The sequence below is a fragment of the Acipenser ruthenus genome, chromosome 27, assembly GCF_902713425.1.
Source record: "Acipenser ruthenus chromosome 27, fAciRut3.2 maternal haplotype, whole genome shotgun sequence".
Classification (NCBI taxonomy): domain Eukaryota; kingdom Metazoa; phylum Chordata; class Actinopteri; order Acipenseriformes; family Acipenseridae; genus Acipenser; species Acipenser ruthenus.
The window spans coordinates 9,617,791-9,639,565 of record NC_081215.1 but is presented as its reverse complement, the minus strand read 5'-3'; the positions used below and the strand labels follow the sequence as shown (position 1 = coordinate 9,639,565).

Below are 21,775 nucleotides of genomic sequence, written 5' to 3'. Positions count from 1 at the left end.
CGAGCTCTGTCTTTAGAAAGTGACATTCGCTCTGTCTTTAGAAAAAGCACTGAAATGTCCCTTACACAATTGTGTGGAAAGAAGGGGCATGTATTTATTTATTTGTTGATTTTTGTATTTCAACATTTATTCATTTATTATTTGTTTATATATTTATTTATTCATTGACTTATTTCACTATTGCCACTTTGCTTTTCACACGTACATTTTTGCTACGACAGTTCCTTTTCTGCTACTTGCATTTCACTGTGCGCTTTCGCTTTTACATTTCTGCCACTGCATTTCCTTTTCGACTGCTTTTTACATTTCGTTACGCACGCGTCAAAGCGAGTGGGCGGTATCATTTTTTTGAATGTTTGAATCAGATCGCCGCGTAGTCTTCTTTGTTCAAGACTGAATAGATTCAATTATTTTAGCCTGTCTGCATACGACATGCCATTTAAACCCGGGATAATTCTGGTTGCTCTTCTTTGCACTCTTTCTAGAGCAGCAATATCCTTTTTGTAACAAGGTGACCAGAACTGAACACAATATTCTAGGTGAGGTCTTACTAATGCATTGTAAAGTTTTAACATTACTTCCCGTGTCTCTCTCTTGTATCCACCCCTCCTTTTTAGCCCGAATCGCAAGTACTAATACCTCACAATATTACCAAGGTATATAAGGTAAATCATGATTTTTATATTATTAGTGGTTGTTTTTTCAACAGTTCCTGTAATTTGTTAGTGTGACAGGTAAAACAAATTGGGTGAGAAATGGACGTAACATTGGCAAAAAAAAATTAATTATAAAGAAACAGACATCCAAATTTGACGATTGTTTTTATTGTTTGGGACAGCTGTATTTTTTGTCACTGAGTCTGCATAGCACTGACTTTGTTAAATAAATGACAATAGTACCTGTGCTTATGTTGATATTTAACAGATGTTTTCACAAACATAAGCAAGTATTTTAAAAGAAAAAAAAAGTGTTGTTCCCCCCCCCCAAAAAAAGAAACATTTTGAGAATCAGTGCATTATTTATTGTAATCAAAATAATAAAATGGCCTAATAAAATTGCCAGTCGTTCATTTGAATTTCTTTCTTAGTACATTTAGTATTTACATAATTGTATTATTACTTGTACTGTGATTCCTTAAATGTATTTTTGTTTACAACTGTAAGTCGCCCTGGATAATGGCATCTGCTAAGAAATAAATAATAATAATAATAATAATAATAAGAATAATAATATAGCAGAACATTAACCTGGATGTTTTTTTTTTTACTTTGTCATGTTATATTTCTAGTTGTCAAATCAATTATGTTGTATATTTTAATTGGCCCCTGAAGGAGTTCAAACAGATTTCTCATGGCGGAATTCTAAATTAGACAAGTCCAAAGCCGGTGTCCACAGTATGTATACAGGAAAGAAGATCCTCCTCAAATGATGAGTAGTGAAAGTCGTGTCTGGGTAATTTAATGGTTTCGAAACAGGTGGATGCTTTGGGCAGTTTGGTATCTGTGACCTCAACAGACAGCTCCTTCGGGAGGACCTCCCATCCAACCCAGAATCTGAGGAGATCAATCAGCGCTCTTGGTGATGCTACAAAAGTGAAAAATAAATAAATGCCTCTTTTCAAATTTCACAGGGTCTTGAGTACTGTCAAGTCAGCTTTTTGAAAAGTAACAAATATTTTTACTTTTGTTGATTATAATGTGCTACGTATTATCTACCTATGTACATATAATACTTGCATATAAAAGACATGAAGGCTGTATTTGTGCTCTGAGTCGTAAAAAAAAAAAATCATACTAGCACAGTAGTGACATCAAAATGTTATTCGTCTACAAGATTATTCTTATTCATTACACTCCCTTTCAGTGTGAACATTAGCTTATGTATTCTTTGTATAGGAATATTACATATGAAGTGGTGGCAAATGCTGTTTTGAGTGATGAAGAATAAGAAGTTGTCCCTTCTCGTATAAGGTAAGAATGAGTTGGGTGGTTAAAATAAAATTATACACGGCTATGATTAATAGATTAAATTATACCATCTCAATGAATGTCCTGAAGAAGCCTGTGATACGGCATTTAGTCTCAAGAGAACAGTCATCATCATCATCATCATCATCATCATCATCATCATCATCATCTTCCGCCACATTCAGTGTGGCCAGGTGATTCTTTCAAGGATCATCTTGAGGAAAAAAAGAATGAATAGATAAATGAATGCACGGCTGGGGATCTCTTGCTGAACCTTATTGGCCATTTTTGTTCAATTCCAATATTGAAATTGCTCAATAACAAGCTTCATCTCAAAGCTCTATACAAGCTGGGTTTTATATTGTAGACCAAAACATACTAGTATATGAGCTTCACAGTTACACCAAAAAATATATAAACTTCAGAATTAGAAATATAACTAGCAAATCACATTATCAAAACACTGAAACAGTAACACACTGCCACAGGCATTCAAAACTTAATTAGGGAACAACATGTAATAAAATGTAACACACCTGGGAGGTGTATAGTGTGTCAGAGGCCCTTGGAAACATCAGTGGAATAATATCACTTCTTTCCTTCAGGAGAGGCCAGACCAATGTCTCTTTCAGTCCTTTCCTCAGCTGTTTAACCTGTCGAGTTGTTCTTACAATAACCTACCACAAATAAGAAGAATATAGCATAGAGTAAAAAGCAAACTAAAGAATGTACCCAATTTAAAATGCATAACTGTAGGTCAGGGGTGGTCAAACAGCCCTGTGGACTCCCATCCCCAGCCGGCAAAGGAACAACAGGATCGAACCAGCAACCTCAGAGTGGTAAAGCGCACCGTGCATTCCTAGTGGAGGCCTTTACCGAATGCGCCACTCAGGAACCCAATCCAGCGGATTTTATAGGTCACTTTTCATTATCAATGTCTAAAACACATGGAAGAATTTAATGTGACGAATTAAGCAGGTGAATTTGTTAAATGAAGTCCTTTAGTGATCGTTTCAATTAAAAATTCCCTCAAGACCTCAATCACAACAGTTTCCCTTTTATTGAACACATTTGCTGAATAGGGGCTCTCCATGACTGGGTTTGGCCACCCCTGCTGTAGGTTATCAATTAATTACAAAACTAACCAGTACAATGAGTAAACCTAACATGGATATGCACGAAACAAACCTACTTACAGCGTGAAGGAGGAGTTTGTCCATTAGCCAATGCCGATTTTCTTCTGCCATCCCTGGAAGATCCCAGCTTAATGCCAATTGCAGTATTATGCTTGTGTCTTCTTCACTGAGAACTGCTTTGGACTCCTTCTACAATAAAAACAAATACACACACCTTCAGTAACCACCCATCTTATGGAAAACAACACAAAGCACAGTAATGCAGATATTTCAACACTGTTCATATTCAAAGTAAGAAATGTATTAATATAAACGTATGCATTTACATATATGCAGATATCACAGAAATCAACCTGTCACACTCAATATTAGTTAATTATTAATGCATTAGATCATACGTCATTAGTTCCTTAGCTAATGCAACCCTTAGAATAGCTTGACTTTATTTTAATGTCATGAAAGACACTTGTATTAGTTGTTTAAGCCCAGAAAACTTAATCAGGCTTAGCTCCACATTCCATTCTTAGTTGTTCACATGGAACGGAGATCATCCCACTCTACATCAGTGATTTACACTTCAGTACATTTCAGTCTCCAGCCTACAACCTTGAATTTGGGACAATTCTGTTCAAAAGAGTGCTTGTTAGTAATTTTCAGAGGCACAGAAAATGAGAGAATACAGAACAGACAATAAAAGTTTCAGCCATTGAAATTATGCATACATTACTTACTAATTTGACAGTTTCGTGAACATCAATATCAGGACAATCGTGACTCTCCAGATTGGCGGTTTCTGGTGCACCTCCAAGCAACACATGGATAATTGCGGGACTCAATCCAGCTAAGCTTGGACCACTGTGCAGGAAAGAATGTCCAATCATTCGCCCAGCAACGTGAAACATGTCACTCTCGAGAAGGAACTCAGATGTGGAGGGAATTAAATGGTCAGGTTCTCCTTCAAACATTAAAAGTTCTGTCAGTGATTTCTAAGGAGGGAAGAAATCAAACATAAATAAGAATCAAATCACATTTTATTTTCTGCAAAAAATTGAACTCTGACGATGACAAAACATGCACTGCTCACTAAGTTCATACTGTCTAGGCGTTATTTCCACAATTGTAAACATTAAAGCACAGTGTGTAGATGCAAGACTAAACAATAATGGAAACAAACAATGATTTCTGTAGTACTCTTAGAATAAATAACCTGAACAGTGATGTCCTTGGCCAGTTAATTAACTAAAACCATTGCGCATGGGATGCCTCCACTATACAGTCTATCCTTATTCTGTTAGATTGGTGATGTATAAAAAGTAAAAATATGACCGATAAAGCATATAGATTTTTTCCACAAGCACGTGACGAATATTACAAATACATTGTGATCTGTAATATTCTTGAGCAAATTAATATAAACTGACATTTCTAAATAACATCATTTAAAAACCCTGTTTTATAGAAAGCAAGTTACGATGAAAACCAAACTGAAGCTTTGATATAATTGTGGAGAAAAAGAACCTGTTCACTCCTTCACCCACAGCTGCATCGCCGATGGAAAACTCAGAACATTAAAATATGAAACCATGATTAAAATCTTAAAAATAAAGAGAGTGAGTAAAATTCCATTCAAATACCTTCAAGTGTGCATTTTAAAGGACAGGCCCATTCTACTTTGGACATTTTATAAAATGACAAAATGTCCCTCTCTCTATTCTCCATGCGGTCTCGCAAATCCATTCTTAGATGGAGTGGTTTAGCAGTTCCATGCTGCTTCAATACAGCCTCCCTGAACAAATTTGCCATGATTTCACATTCTGAAAAGAAATAAAACATACCCATTGAAAAACAGAAAGGTGTCAGCTTATTTCATTCAACACATAAAATTAATTCAAATAATTTAATTCACAAACCGTCCTCAGTCTCTCTGCTGTCAACGAAGACTGCCCTGTCTACTCCTGCATCCCTATTGCTGTCTATTATTTCACTTGGTCTATCCGGAATACACTCCTGTAGCAGCTCATCAGAATTCAGCAGCACACAAGTTACTGTTGCAGTGGGCACCTCTGAACTCTGAGTCTCACCTACTCCTTCCACTACACTACTGTCTGTGCTCTGAAATGAAGGCCTTGAAGACAATACATTTTAAACCATAAGTTTCACATGAAGTAATTAACTAAGAAGACACAGCAAAACAAAGACAATTAAGGACAAATGATCACAAGCATATGCAGGACCAACACATTGTCAGATCACTGTGAGAATGTTCATCAAAAAGTTCCTTTGGTATATGACAACAGGTAATAAGAACTTGACATATGTATCCATGAAGTGCAGCAAAACAATGATTATAACCACGACTTAAATTATATTACATCAAAACACAGCCAATCAGCTTTTATTCATTTTGAAAACATTTAACGAGACCAATACATTTATTTTTGTAAGACTACATTAGCATAAACATTTCCTGAAAACCACTATACGCATATTTCATCATTTTACTGCAAATAAACCTTTCAAAATAGTTAATGTACTGTATTTAACAATGACCAATTACATTAACAAAAACACTATACCTGCTGCTACAGCCGTCACTGTGACTTTATTTCTGAGAAGGAAAAGTCTTTCTCACAAAAGAGGCACTTCATCAGGGGCCCAGTGGATAAGGACAGCCCAGGAACCTACTAAATGAATTGCAGCAGACACGTCATTCACTGCAAATGCAATGTTACACTACAGCTGAATGAACATGTGGAACCCTGAAAACCCACCAAAGAAGATGGATGAATAATAAGAATTTACCAGCACTAAGAAACAATCAAAGAAAAAAACAATAAGCTCTTACCTGATCCATATTAAGACCTCTTTGTAGCGGCCTTACATAGATAATGACAGAGCCAAATTTGGGTTTCTGGGTCCCTTAAATATTTTGCTGAGTACCCCTCATTAGGGCAAGGAATAACAGCCAAGATCTGGCTTCTCATAGATCCTGAAATCTTCATTAGTTAAAATCCACCACCCTCACTCAGTGTGGGATAAGATTCGAATAACTGTCTTCTGAATCCTTCACAACTGCTGTCACAACCTTGACATAAAACAGAACACAAATGTAATAAATGTGAATCTAGCGAACATCTTAAACACTGATACACAACCTTGTATTTTGCTGCTACTAAAGCAGCATAGGTGTTTTATTGGTTTTATTTTTGTATAGCATCTGTAAGCAAAACACAAAGCCGAACGGATCACTAACTGCAAAACAATCCCAAACTAAATTCCAGACATTTACTTAGGAGTAGCATCTAAAAGGATTTTGGGAGCTTTATGATAGTAATAGTGGTTGATGACATTTCAGTAGCATAGAACAGTGGTTTAATAAAAAGTCTAAAACATCGAAGGTACAGGTTACACCGCATTAAGCTCTACATCGCGTTTTTTTTTGTTATAGAGCTTCTCGGTCCGTGTACATTCCGGCCAATCGTTTTTGCATTCTAAATCGGAAATCGGAAAGCCAGAAAACGACTCGTTTTTCTATTTCAGTTTTTCATAAAAACAAAAATCGACCCGTTTTTCATTTTCCAATTTCTGAGTTTAAAATACAAAAACTGATTCAGACTTGTTTTCCCATTTTTCATATTGCTTTTAGTAACGAAGTATTCGAAATGGAATAATCTAATACAAAAATAAATAACAGACTGCAGGGACGGAAAATGAAATCAATCTCCAAGAGTCGGTGATACAGAAGGTAGTCTTTATTCAAGCAGATATCTGGAGAGACAATACTTCGCAGAAAATATGTTAATGCTTCTCTAACAGGGACACACTTAAACAATGATAGATATACTAACGTATCGGAAGAGGGCCAGACCTATTCAACCAAGCGTGCCAGCCCCCTTTAGTGATCCTATGGCAAGCTCAAGATGCTAACATGTCCTCTCTCCCTGCGGTTTGCAGCTCTTACAAAAGACGGAACTGCGATACAGTGCAAAACTGTAAACAGAATTCACCCCCACCCTTCTCCGTATTCTGTTACAAAAGAACCCCCCACTGCAGCATGAAAACACTCCACAACATTTAATATCTTAAAAATTATGTAGCTCCTTCAAGACCTTTAAAAAAAGGTCAGACACGGCCAGCTCTCTGTGTCCCGCTGTTATGACGATGTAATAATTTCGCGCCTGTGCTTATTGTCGTGGAAGTGTTCTGTTTACCAACATTATTTATTTATTAATTTAGCAGTTGTTACAAAGTACTGTATTACAATACAGCCGTAGGGCTACACTAAGTTAATATAATAATCATCCTTGTATCACTCAGGTACAGTGCATTATAATAATACTAAAAATAATAAGCCTTCACATAAAGGGAAAAAAATCCAGGTAAGGTTCTTCATATTTATATCCTGCTTTATAAATTAACTTTATAAACTTAACTGGATTATATTATCACAGCACATTTGTCCAGGACGCTCACGTATGTTTAGAGCTCCCCTTTCACGGATACCCAATTTGTTTCATTTGGGGGGTGCATCGCCAGCCATAGATATAAATGTACTGATGCAGAAAACGGCATTATTATTTATTTCTTAGCAGACACCCTTATCCAGGGAGACTTACAATTGTTACAAGATATCACATTATTTTACCCATGTATACAGTTGGGTTTTTACTGGAATAATCTTGGTAAAGTACCTTGCTCAAGGGTACAGCAGCAGTGCCCCCCACCTGGGATTGAACCCACGACCCTCCAATCAAGAGTCCAGAGCACTAACCACACTACGCTACACTGCTGCCATAACAACGAGACACATTCGATACGAGTAGAGCACGCATTAGTACTTTTTTTTTTTTTAATTGTCTATTATTTAATTTTGTATTACAGATCATTCCATTTCGAATACTTCGTTAAAGCAATATGAAAAATGGGAAACAAGCCTGAATCAGTTTTTGTATTTAAACTCAGAAATTGGAAAATGAAAAACGGGTCGATTTTTGTTTTTATGAAAAACCGAAATAGAAAAAGTCGTTTTCTGGTTTTCTGATTTCCGATTTAGAATGCAAAAACGATTAGCCGGAATGTACACGGACCCTTCTCATTGGGTTTATTTGTATCTGCTTTTAGAATCGTGATATATACTGAGCATCGAAAGAAACTTTAGATACAATTCACTAGAATGACACATTCTGTTTTACAGCAGGTGCAGTAAGATTGTAATGTGCTGTTTAACAATTGACATTGTACTGTATGGTTATGGGGGGACAGGGGGTACTGTGAAATTCACAGGCTAGTAGTACTAGCGTGTGGCCACCTTTGCTGAGCAGCAGGCATTTTGTCATCATGTCCATCATATACCTCGTTTTTTGTTTGTTTTTTTTCGAATGAAATGTGTAATAATACTGATCAGTTTCTTGTGATGCTCAGTATATGTACTATTAAATAACGCGTTTTAATTTTGACAGAATATTTGCATAAACGTACCTTGAAAGGTGGTTCTACATTCAGTTCGTCTTTCTGCTGAGTCTAGTCGGCTCCGTGGAGTCGGGTTTCCTTCAGACAGCAGAAGTTGGGAGTGTAAGTGACACCAACACGGCGCTGGAGTGGGAACGCTCGTCTTCTTTTTGAAGGCGATCCTCTGTACGGGGCGGAAATCCTTGAAACCGGCTAAAAATAGAGAGGGACAAAAAAATAGAAACGGAAAACGAATACCTTGGGGTTGAGCAATACTGTTGGGTGGAAACCGCGCTGCAGGGTTGGATCATATTTGCATACCCATAATGCACTTTGGCAGAATCTAATTTCCTCTTATGAAATGTATGCTTTTAAAATATCATATTTAAATCTAAATGTCAACATACAGTACTTGTATGCTGTTTTGGCTGTTTTTCTCAAGACGTAGACGTTAAAATGCTCGTTTAAAAAACAACTAACCGTCCCTTGTTACAATAACAATATGAGTAGGTTGTCTACTGCACGTTGATATTAGCATACTCTGGTTTCTCTTCAGATCGCATAAATCTTTCGCCTTTTACTAAAGAGCTGGACGGCGGCCATTAACCAGGTCCGTAAAAAGATTGGCGGATGGAGCACAAGATCCTTAACAATGACGGGTAGAGTATTAATAACCAAGTCTATACTGTTCCCCATCCTCTCTTATGTAGGAAAAATCTTTCCCCCAGACAGGACCACCAAAAAAGTGGTGGACCGCATTATCCACCGCTTTATCTGGGGCAGCAAGATGGAGAGGGTAAAGCGAGCCACTCTGAGTAAAGCCGACAAGAAGGGAGGTAAGGGGGTCCCGGACGTTGTGCAGCTCACCCGAGTGCAGGGGCTCACGCAAACTATCAAGAACATCCAGGCCCTGGACAGGAAGGTATGTTACATGAATCGTTTCTATTTTGCCACCTGTCTCAGGGCCTTGGGCCTCTGCACTATTGATAACACCGTGCCGTACTCCTGGGACCCCCCATTGTATTATAGAACCTTAAGGGACACTATATATAAATTGGGCTTAGATAAAGCAAAATTGGCCTCCTGGGAATACAAGGCTGTAACTAAATATCTTGCCGGTTCCCAGGAAATTGAAAAAGTAGCTACTTTCTCCCTCACCCAAAGCCAAAAAATCTGGGAGAATGTGTCTCACAGCTGCCTCAGTAATGTCCAGAAGGATATAGCATGGAACACCGTCCACAGTGCACTCCCCACTCGAGCGTTCATGTTCAGGAGGGGACTAGCCCAAGTAGAAACATGCCCCTATGCAAAGTGCCGCAAGAGAGAAACACCAGCCCATATCTTCTGGGAGTGTGATGTGGCTGGCAGTGTCTGGCTCTCTGTCTCTGTCTTCCTAAACAGGTTTGCTGACACGGCCAAGATGACCGCTGAGACTGTGCTCTATGGGCCTGCGGGAGGAATCGCTACCAGCACAGCTAAGTGCGTTTGGCGTGTCATCAATGTTGTCAAGCAGATCCTGTGGGAAGGCCGTAACGTCTGTGTCTATCACAAGCAGGAGCTAGACACTATCACCACGACCAGAAGGGCACAAACTCTTATCAAGGACTTTGTAATTCTGGACATCCGGACCCTCGGGAAGGACAAGGCCTGCGCGGAGTGGAGGATCGCCGGACTTCAGGACGTGAAGATGGAATAAAGGAAAAAACTGGAACCGCTAGCTCCTAGGAGCGGGACTACGGGGCACCGCTAAGCCTTTTATTTATTTTGTCATGCCAGCATTCCGCCCTTTTTAGCTGGCATGACCGTTTTTCAACGGTGCCCTGGTTTTATGTAGTCTTTTTGTTTCAGTTTTATGGACTTTTATTTGATTTATGTTGAATGTTTTATTTGATTTTGTTTTGTTTTGTTTTATGTATCTTTAAGATTTTTAATGTAAACTATTAAAAGTTACATTTTAAGTGTTTTAAAATTTTAGAATTTTAACTCACTGTTCCACACACTGTCCCTTTTCCCCTGTCCCTGTTTTAGTAATATAGTTTTATGTTCACTTTTGAACTTTTAGAGAGCACTCCCCGGCCCTCACAAGCACTGGTTTTTTATAGATGGTTCTTTTTTTCCAGTCACTTTTAAAACAGCACAGGTTTTTTTCATGTTGATTTTAATCTGTGTCTGTTTTAACCATGTACAAAGCACAATTGTCTTGGTGTTTTTAAATGTGTTTTAAATGCTTTTAAAACAAAATGTATGTCTGTATGCATGAATGTCATCTTTAAAAGAAATGTAAAATGAATGAAACGAATGGGTGTAAATGTAAAAAAAAATGTAAAATCTCAATAAAAGAGTATTTTACTAAAGATTTCCGTGGAGAGGAACATTTATGAGTTTCAACTAATTTTTTGATGCCCTGCTTTGGCGGGGCTTCCTTTTGTTGTGTAATAATAGAATTGCAGTATGTACTGCTAGTACGGTAAATGGGCGCTGTTGTTCATACCAGTACCAGTGTTATACACGGTCACTGTTTTCCCGCTCCCTTTGGTTTAGTTTTCAGCTCAATACATTAAGTTTAAGCACAGATCTGCACAACAGCGCCATGTTGCGACGGCAGCAGTATTACATCTGTAGTGGTTTCTCAAAGAGCCAGCTGCCCTTACATTTATATTTTAATATATATTTTTTTACTGATGATGAAACTCTTTAATATGCTTAGGGTCTCTCTGTTTGTCAATAACCCAGGTTATTGTTTCGGAGGGACTCGAACATGGTCAAAAGAAAAATACACACACACACTCTTTTTCTTTTCTATGTAAACTAGGGCACAACAGATGCCTTTTTAGGGGGTGGGCTATTTTTGACGGATATCCGGTTAATGTCGAAAAAGGGGGCGGGACATAATGGTCATAAATCACTCAAAAAGGTGTGGGGAAAGGGGCGTGGCTTAAGGGTCATAAATCACTCAACAGAATGGGGAAAGGTGCAGGCTTAAATGTCATAAATCATTCAAGGGTGTGGGAAAAGGGGCAGGCCCTAAGGATCATAAACCATTAAAAAGGCGTGGAAAGGGGTGGGGCTTATGGTCATAAATCAATCAATAGGTGCGGGGCTTGGGTTATAAATCAATCAAAAGATGTAAAGGGACGGAACGTAGGGTCATACATCTATCAAAAGGGACGGGGCTTAGAAAGTGACATTCGCTGTATCGCCTTTACTATAATAAATATTCCAGGCAATTTAAAAAAAAGCAACGGCCGAGCTCTGTCTTTAGAAAGTGACATTCGCTCTGTCTTTAGAAAAAGCACTGAAATGTCCCTTACACAATTGTGTGGAAAGAAGGGGCATGTATTTATTTATTTGTTGATTTTTGTATTTCAACATTTATTCATTTATTATTTGTTTATATATTTATTTATTCATTGACTTATTTCACTATTGCCACTTTGCTTTTCACACGTACATTTTTGCTACGACAGTTCCTTTTCTGCTACTTGCATTTCACTGTGCGCTTTCGCTTTTACATTTCTGCCACTGCATTTCCTTTTCGACTGCTTTTTACATTTCGTTACGCACGCGTCAAAGCGAGTGGGCGGTATCATTTTTTTGAATGTTTGAATCAGATCGCCGCGTAGTCTTCTTTGTTCAAGACTGAATAGATTCAATTATTTTAGCCTGTCTGCATACGACATGCCATTTAAACCCGGGATAATTCTGGTTGCTCTTCTTTGCACTCTTTCTAGAGCAGCAATATCCTTTTTGTAACAAGGTGACCAGAACTGAACACAATATTCTAGGTGAGGTCTTACTAATGCATTGTAAAGTTTTAACATTACTTCCCGTGTCTCTCTCTTGTATCCACCCCTCCTTTTTAGCCCGAATCGCAAGTACTAATACCTCACAATATTACCAAGGTATATAAGGTAAATCATGATTTTTATATTATTAGTGGTTGTTTTTTCAACAGTTCCTGTAATTTGTTAGTGTGACAGGTAAAACAAATTGGGTGAGAAATGGACGTAACATTGGCAAAAAAAAATTAATTATAAAGAAACAGACATCCAAATTTGACGATTGTTTTTATTGTTTGGGACAGCTGTATTTTTTGTCACTGAGTCTGCATAGCACTGACTTTGTTAAATAAATGACAATAGTACCTGTGCTTATGTTGATATTTAACAGATGTTTTCACAAACATAAGCAAGTATTTTAAAAGAAAAAAAAAGTGTTGTTCCCCCCCCCCAAAAAAAGAAACATTTTGAGAATCAGTGCATTATTTATTGTAATCAAAATAATAAAATGGCCTAATAAAATTGCCAGTCGTTCATTTGAATTTCTTTCTTAGTACATTTAGTATTTACATAATTGTATTATTACTTGTACTGTGATTCCTTAAATGTATTTTTGTTTACAACTGTAAGTCGCCCTGGATAATGGCATCTGCTAAGAAATAAATAATAATAATAATAATAATAATAAGAATAATAATATAGCAGAACATTAACCTGGATGTTTTTTTTTTTACTTTGTCATGTTATATTTCTAGTTGTCAAATCAATTATGTTGTATATTTTAATTGGCCCCTGAAGGAGTTCAAACAGATTTCTCATGGCGGAATTCTAAATTAGACAAGTCCAAAGCCGGTGTCCACAGTATGTATACAGGAAAGAAGATCCTCCTCAAATGATGAGTAGTGAAAGTCGTGTCTGGGTAATTTAATGGTTTCGAAACAGGTGGATGCTTTGGGCAGTTTGGTATCTGTGACCTCAACAGACAGCTCCTTCGGGAGGACCTCCCATCCAACCCAGAATCTGAGGAGATCAATCAGCGCTCTTGGTGATGCTACAAAAGTGAAAAATAAATAAATGCCTCTTTTCAAATTTCACAGGGTCTTGAGTACTGTCAAGTCAGCTTTTTGAAAAGTAACAAATATTTTTACTTTTGTTGATTATAATGTGCTACGTATTATCTACCTATGTACATATAATACTTGCATATAAAAGACATGAAGGCTGTATTTGTGCTCTGAGTCGTAAAAAAAAAAAATCATACTAGCACAGTAGTGACATCAAAATGTTATTCGTCTACAAGATTATTCTTATTCATTACATTCCCTTTCAGTGTGAACATTAGCTTATGTATTCTTTGTATAGGAATATTACATATGAAGTGGTGGCAAATGCTGTTTTGAGTGATGAAGAATAAGAAGTTGTCCCTTCTCGTATAAGGTAAGAATGAGTTGGGTGGTTAAAATAAAATTATACACGGCGATGATTAATAGATTAAATTATACCGTTTCAATGAATGTCCTGAAGAAGCCTGTGATACGGCATTTAGTCTGAAGAGAACAGTCATCATCATCATCATCATCATCATCATCATCATCATCATCTTCCGCCACATTCAGTGTGGCCAGGTGATTCTTTCAAGGATCATCTTGAGGAAAAAAAGAATGAATAGATAAATGAATGCACGGCTGGGGATCTCTTGCTGAACCTTATTGGCCATTTTTGTTCAATTCCAATATTGAAATTGCTCAATAACAAGCTTCATCTCAAAGCTCTATACAAGCTGGGTTTTATGTTGTAGACCAAAACATACTAGTATATGAGCTTCACAGTTACACCAAAAAATATATAAACTTCAGAATTAGAAATATAACTAGCAAATCACATTATCAAAACACTGAAACAGTAACACACTGCCACAGGCATTCAAAACTTAATTAGGGAACAACATGTAATAAAATGTAACACACCTGGGGGGTGTATAGTGTGTCAGAGGCCCTTGGAAACATCAGTGGAATAATATCACTTCTTTCCTTCAGGAGAGGCCAGACCAATGTCTCTTTCAGTCCTTTCCTCAGCTGTTTAACCTGTCGAGTTGTTCTTACAATAACCTACCACAAATAAGAAGAATGTAGCATAGAGTAAAAAGCAAACTAAAGAATGTACCCAATTTAAAATGCATAACTGTAGGTCAGGGGTGGTCAAACAGCCCTGTGGACTCCCATCCCCAGCCGGCAAAGGAACAACAGGATCGAACCAGCAACCTCAGAGTGGTAAAGCGCACCGTGCATTCCTAGTGGAGGCCTTTACCGAATGCGCCACTCAGGAACCCAATCCAGCGGATTTTATAGGTCACTTTTCATTATCAATGTCTAAAACACATGGAAGAATTTAATGTGACGAATTAAGCAGGTGAATTTGTTAAATGAAGTCCTTTAGTGATCGTTTCAATTAAAAATTCCCTCAAGACCTCAATCACAACAGTTTCCCTTTTATTGAACACATTTGCTGAATAGGGGCTCTCCATGACTGGGTTTGGCCACCCCTGCTGTAGGTTATCAATTAATTACAAAACTAACCAGTACAATGAGTAAACCTAACATGGATATGCACGAAACAAACCTACTTACAGCGTGAAGGAGGAGTTTGTCCATTAGCCAATGCCGATTTTCTTCTGCCATCCCTGGAAGATCCCAGCTTAATGCCAATTGCAGTATTATGCTTGTGTCTTCTTCACTGAGAACTGCTTTGGACTCCTTCTACAATAAAAACAAATACACACACCTTCAGTAACCACCCATCTTATGGAAAACAACACAAAGCACAGTAATGCAGATATTTCAACACTGTTCATATTCAAAGTAAGAAATGTATTAATATAAACGTATGCATTTACATATATGCAGATATCACAGAAATCAACCTGTCACACTCAATATTAGTTAATTATTAATGCATTAGATCATACGTCATTAGTTCCTTAGCTAATGCAACCCTTAGAATAGCTTGACTTTATTTTAATGTCATGAAAGACACTTGTATTAGTTGTTTAAGCCCAGAAAACTTAATCAGGCTTAGCTCCACATTCCATTCTTAGTTGTTCACATGGAACGGAGATCATCCCACTCTACATCAGTGATTTACACTTCAGTACATTTCAGTCTCCAGCCTACAACCTTGAATTTGGGACAATTCTGTTCAAAAGAGTGCTTGTTAGTAATTTTCAGAGGCACAGAAAATGAGAGAATACAGAACAGACAATAAAAGTTTCAGCCATTGAAATTATGCATACATTACTTACTAATTTGACAGTTTCGTGAACATCAATATCAGGACAATCGTGACTCTCCAGATTGGCGGTTTCTGGTGCACCTCCAAGCAACACATGGATAATTGCGGGACTCAATCCAGCTAAGCTTGGACCACTGTGCAGGAAAGAATGTCCAATCATTCGCCCAGCAACGTGAAACATGTCACTCTCGAGAAGGAACTCAGATGTGGAGGGAATTAAATGGTCAGGTTCTCCTTCAAACATTAAAAGTTCTGTCAGTGATTTCTAAGGAGGGAAGAAATCAAACATAAATAAGAATCAAATCACATTTTATTTTCTGCAAAAAATTGAACTCTGACGATGACAAAACATGCACTGCTCACTAAGTTCATACTGTCTAGGCGTTATTTCCACAATTGTAAACATTAAAGCACAGTGTGTAGATGCAAGACTAAACAATAATGGAAACAAACAATGATTTCTGTAGTACTCTTAGAATAAATAACCTGAACAGTGATGTCCTTGGCCAGTTAATTAACTAAAACCATTGCGCATGGGATGCCTCCACTATACAGTCTATCCTTATTCTGTTAGATTGGTGATGTATAAAAAGTAAAAATATGACCGATAAAGCATATAGATTTTTTCCACAAGCACGTGACGAATATTACAAATACATTGTGATCTGTAATATTCTTGAGCAAATTAATATAAACTGACATTTCTAAATAACATCATTTAAAAACCCTGTTTTATAGAAAGCAAGTTACGATGAAAACCAAACTGAAGCTTTGATATAATTGTGGAGAAAAAGAACCTGTTCACTCCTTCACCCACAGCTGCATCGCCGATGGAAAACTCAGAACATTAAAATATGAAACCATGATTAAAATCTTAAAAATAAAGAGAGTGAGTAAAATTCCATTCAAATACCTTCAAGTGTGCATTTTAAAGGACAGGCCCATTCTACTTTGGACATTTTATAAAATGACAAAATGTCCCTCTCTCTATTCTCCATGCGGTCTCGCAAATCCATTCTTAGATGGAGTGGTTTAGCAGTTCCATGCTGCTTCAATACAGCCTCCCTGAACAAATTTGCCATGATTTCACATTCTGAAAAGAAATAAAACATACCCATTGAAAAACAGAAAGGTGTCAGCTTATTTCATTCAACACATAAAATTAATTCAAATAATTTAATTCACAAACCGTCCTCAGTCTCTCTGCTGTCAACGAAGACTGCCCTGTCTACTCCTGCATCCCTATTGCTGTCTATTATTTCACTTGGTCTATCCGGAATACACTCCTGTAGCAGCTCATCAGAATTCAGCAGCACACAAGTTACTGTTGCAGTGGGCACCTCTGAACTCTGAGTCTCACCTACTCCTTCCACTACACTACTGTCTGTGCTCTGAAATGAAGGCCTTGAAGACAATACATTTTAAACCATAAGTTTCACATGAAGTAATTAACTAAGAAGACACAGCAAAACAAAGACAATTAAGGACAAATGATCACAAGCATATGCAGGACCAACACATTGTCAGATCACTGTGAGAATGTTCATCAAAAAGTTCCTTTGGTATATGACAACAGGTAATAAGAACTTGACATATGTATCCATGAAGTGCAGCAAAACAATGATTATAACCACGACTTAAATTATATTACATCAAAACACAGCCAATCAGCTTTTATTCATTTTGAAAACATTTAACGAGACCAATACATTTATTTTTGTAAGACTACATTAGCATAAACATTTCCTGAAAACCACTATACGCATATTTCATCATTTTACTGCAAATAAACCTTTCAAAATAGTTAATGTACTGTATTTAACAATGACCAATTACATTAACAAAAACACTATACCTGCTGCTACAGCCGTCACTGTGACTTTATTTCTGAGAAGGAAAAGTCTTTCTCACAAAAGAGGCACTTCATCAGGGGCCCAGTGGATAAGGACAGCCCAGGAACCTACTAAATGAATTGCAGCAGACACGTCATTCACTGCAAATGCAATGTTACACTACAGCTGAATGAACATGTGGAACCCTGAAAACCCACCAAAGAAGATGGATGAATAATAAGAATTTACCAGCACTAAGAAACAATCAAAGAAAAAAACAATAAGCTCTTACCTGATCCATATTAAGACCTCTTTGTAGCGGCCTTACATAGATAATGACAGAGCCAAATTTGGGTTTCTGGGTCCCTTAAATATTTTGCTGAGTACCCCTCATTAGGGCAAGGAATAACAGCCAAGATCTGGCTTCTCATAGATCCTGAAATCTTCATTAGTTAAAATCCACCACCCTCACTCAGTGTGGGATAAGATTCGAATAACTGTCTTCTGAATCCTTCACAACTGCTGTCACAACCTTGACATAAAACAGAACACAAATGTAATAAATGTGAATCTAGCGAACATCTTAAACACTGATACACAACCTTGTATTTTGCTGCTACTAAAGCAGCATAGGTGTTTTATTGGTTTTATTTTTGTATAGCATCTGTAAGCAAAACACAAAGCCGAACGGATCACTAACTGCAAAACAATCCCAAACTAAATTCCAGACATTTACTTAGGAGTAGCATCTAAAAGGATTTTGGGAGCTTTATGATAGTAATAGTGGTTGATGACATTTCAGTAGCATAGAACAGTGGTTTAATAAAAAGTCTAAAACATCGAAGGTACAGGTTACACCGCATTAAGCTCTACATCGCGTTTTTTTTTGTTATAGAGCTTCTCGGTCCGTGTACATTCCGGCCAATCGTTTTTGCATTCTAAATCGGAAATCGGAAAGCCAGAAAACGACTCGTTTTTCTATTTCAGTTTTTCATAAAAACAAAAATCGACCCGTTTTTCATTTTCCAATTTCTGAGTTTAAAATACAAAAACTGATTCAGACTTGTTTTCCCATTTTTCATATTGCTTTTAGTAACGAAGTATTCGAAATGGAATAATCTAATACAAAAATAAATAACAGACTGCAGGGACGGAAAATGAAATCAATCTCCAAGAGTCGGTGATACAGAAGGTAGTCTTTATTCAAGCAGATATCTGGAGAGACAATACTTCGCAGAAAATATGTTAATGCTTCTCTAACAGGGACACACTTAAACAATGATAGATATACTAACGTATCGGAAGAGGGCCAGACCTATTCAACCAAGCGTGCCAGCCCCCTTTAGTGATCCTATGGCAAGCTCAAGATGCTAACATGTCCTCTCTCCCTGCGGTTTGCAGCTCTTACAAAAGACGGAACTGCGATACAGTGCAAAACTGTAAACAGAATTCACCCCCACCCTTCTCCGTATTCTGTTACAAAAGAACCCCCCACTGCAGCATGAAAACACTCCACAACATTTAATATCTTAAAAATTATGTAGCTCCTTCAAGACCTTTAAAAAAAGGTCAGACACGGCCAGCTCTCTGTGTCCCGCTGTTATGACGATGTAATAATTTCGCGCCTGTGCTTATTGTCGTGGAAGTGTTCTGTTTACCAACATTATTTATTTATTAATTTAGCAGTTGTTACAAAGTACTGTATTACAATACAGCCGTAGGGCTACACTAAGTTAATATAATAATCATCCTTGTATCACTCAGGTACAGTGCATTATAATAATACTAAAAATAATAAGCCTTCACATAAAGGGAAAAAAATCCAGGTAAGGTTCTTCATATTTATATCCTGCTTTATAAATTAACTTTATAAACTTAACTGGATTATATTATCACAGCACATTTGTCCAGGACGCTCACGTATGTTTAGAGCTCCCCTTTCACGGATACCCAATTTGTTTCATTTGGGGGGTGCATCGCCAGCCATAGATATAAATGTACTGATGCAGAAAACGGCATTATTATTTATTTCTTAGCAGACACCCTTATCCAGGGAGACTTACAATTGTTACAAGATATCACATTATTTTACCCATGTATACAGTTGGGTTTTTACTGGAATAATCTTGGTAAAGTACCTTGCTCAAGGGTACAGCAGCAGTGTCCCCCACCTGGGATTGAACCCACGACCCTCCAATCAAGAGTCCAGAGCACTAACCACACTACGCTACACTGCTGCCATAACAACGAGACACATTCGATACGAGTAGAGCACGCATTAGTACTTTTTTTTTTTTTAATTGTCTATTATTTAATTTTGTATTACAGATCATTCCATTTCGAATACTTCGTTAAAGCAATATGAAAAATGGGAAACAAGCCTGAATCAGTTTTTGTATTTAAACTCAGAAATTGGAAAATGAAAAACGGGTCGATTTTTGTTTTTATGAAAAACCGAAATAGAAAAAGTCGTTTTCTGGTTTTCTGATTTCCGATTTAGAATGCAAAAACGATTAGCCGGAATGTACACGGACCCTTCTCATTGGGTTTATTTGTATCTGCTTTTAGAATCGTGATATATACTGAGCATCGAAAGAAACTTTAGATACAATTCACTAGAATGACACATTCTGTTTTACAGCAGGTGCAGTAAGATTGTAATGTGCTGTTTAACAATTGACATTGTACTGTATGGTTATGGGGGGACAGGGGGTACTGTGAAATTCACAGGCTAGTAGTACTAGCGTGTGGCCACCTTTGCTGAGCAGCAGGCATTTTGTCATCATGTCCATCATATACCTCGTTTTTTGTTTGTTTTTTTTCGAATGAAATGTGTAATAATACTGATCAGTTTCTTGTGATGCTCAGTATATGTACTATTAAATAACGCGTTTTAATTTTGACAGAATATTTGCATAAACGTACCTTGAAAGGTGGTTCTACATTCAGTTCGTCTTTCTGCTGAGTCTAGTCGGCTCCGTGGAGTCGGGTTTCCTTCAGACAGCAGAAGTTGGGAGTGTAAGTGACACCAACACGGCGCTGGAGTGGGAACGCTCGTCTTCTTTTTGAAGGCGATCCTCTGTACGGGGCGGAAATCCTTGAAACCGGCTAAAAATAGAGAGGGACAAAAAAATAGAAACGGAAAACGAATACCTTGGGGTTGAGCAATACTGTTGGGTGGAAACCGCGCTGCAGGGTTGGATCATATTTGCATACCCATAATGCACTTTGGCAGAATCTAATTTCCTCTTATGAAATGTATGCTTTTAAAATATCATATTTAAATCTAAATGTCAACATACAGTACTTGTATGCTGTTTTGGCTGTTTTTCTCAAGACGTAGACGTTAAAATGCTCGTTTAAAAAACAACTAACCGTCCCTTGTTACAATAACAATATGAGTAGGTTGTCTACTGCACGTTGATATTAGCATACTCTGGTTTCTCTTCAGATCGCATAAATCTTTCGCCTTTTACTAAAGATTTGTAACATACCTTCCTGTCCAGGGCCTGGATGTTCTTGATAGTTTGCGTGAGCCCCTGCACTCGGGTGAGCTGCACAACGTCCGGGACCCCCTTACCTCCCTTCTTGTCGGCTTTACTCAGAGTGGCTCGCTTTACCCTCTCCATCTTGCTGCCCCAGATAAAGCGGTGGATAATGCGGTCCACCACTTTTTTGGTGGTCCTGTCTGGGGGAAAGATTTTTCCTACATAAGAGAGGATGGGGAACAGTATAGACTTGGTTATTAATACTCTACCCGTCATTGTTAAGGATCTTGTGCTCCATCCGCCAATCTTTTTACGGACCTGGTTAATGGCCGCCGTCCAGCTCTGGGCCCCCGAGCTATTGTTCTCGAAAATGAGGCCCAGAATCTTGATTTTGTCCTTTTTGACAGGGTACATGTCCGACAGTTCCCTATCTACCTGCCAATTTTTAGACACGTAGACTTCGCTCTTGGACTTATTAATCACTGCCCCGGTCGCCGTGCAGTACTTCTCAAGGATATTACTAATCCGAGGTACCGACGATGTGTTGGTGCAAATGAGTGACACATCGTCCATATATGCTGTTGTTTTGACCTGGACCCCGTTGGATCCAGGCAGCTGGAAACCAGTTATATTGGTATCCCTACGAATTGCCTGCAGGAGGGGTTCAATGCACACGACATATAGCAGTGGGGATAGTGGGCAACCCTGTCTGACCCCTGACTGGATAGATATTTTACCAGTCAGGTGCCTGTTCACCAAGACTCGGGTACTAATGTTTGTATATATGGTTTTAACCCACTCCCTAAGTCCAGGAGCGAATTTCATCTGGTCCATCAC

The 21,775-nt window shown here is 37.9% G+C and overlaps 2 long non-coding RNA genes across 8 annotated transcripts; both read right to left on the bottom strand.

Annotated features, from left to right (window-relative positions):
• Window positions 1-808: 808 nt before the first annotated feature.
• LOC131701882 (uncharacterized) lies at window positions 809-9,089 on the bottom strand. Of its 4 annotated transcripts, none has more exons than XR_009309123.1 (7): window positions 8,582-9,089; window positions 5,949-6,188; window positions 4,738-5,787; window positions 3,835-4,089; window positions 3,164-3,292; window positions 2,036-2,644; window positions 809-1,584 (listed from the first exon to the last, which is right to left on the bottom strand). It is a non-coding gene; the product is annotated as an uncharacterized LOC131701882 (long non-coding RNA). The 4 variants fall into 4 exon arrangements; XR_009309124.1 differs by having other exon boundaries at window positions 4,738-5,784; XR_009309122.1 differs by having other exon boundaries at window positions 4,738-4,917; window positions 5,680-6,188; window positions 8,582-9,082.
• A 3,516-nt stretch (window positions 9,090-12,605) lies between these two features.
• On the bottom strand, window positions 12,606-20,888 carry LOC131701861 (uncharacterized). 4 transcript variants are annotated; one of them, XR_009309075.1, is made up of 8 exons: window positions 20,376-20,888; window positions 17,743-17,982; window positions 16,532-17,578; window positions 15,629-15,883; window positions 14,958-15,086; window positions 14,298-14,438; window positions 13,833-13,975; window positions 12,606-13,381 (listed from the first exon to the last, which is right to left on the bottom strand). It is a non-coding gene; the product is annotated as an uncharacterized LOC131701861 (long non-coding RNA). The 4 variants fall into 4 exon arrangements; XR_009309074.1 differs by having other exon boundaries at window positions 16,532-17,581; window positions 20,376-20,887; XR_009309073.1 differs by having other exon boundaries at window positions 16,532-16,711; window positions 17,474-17,982; window positions 20,376-20,881.
• Between the last annotated feature and the right edge of the window lie 887 nt (window positions 20,889-21,775).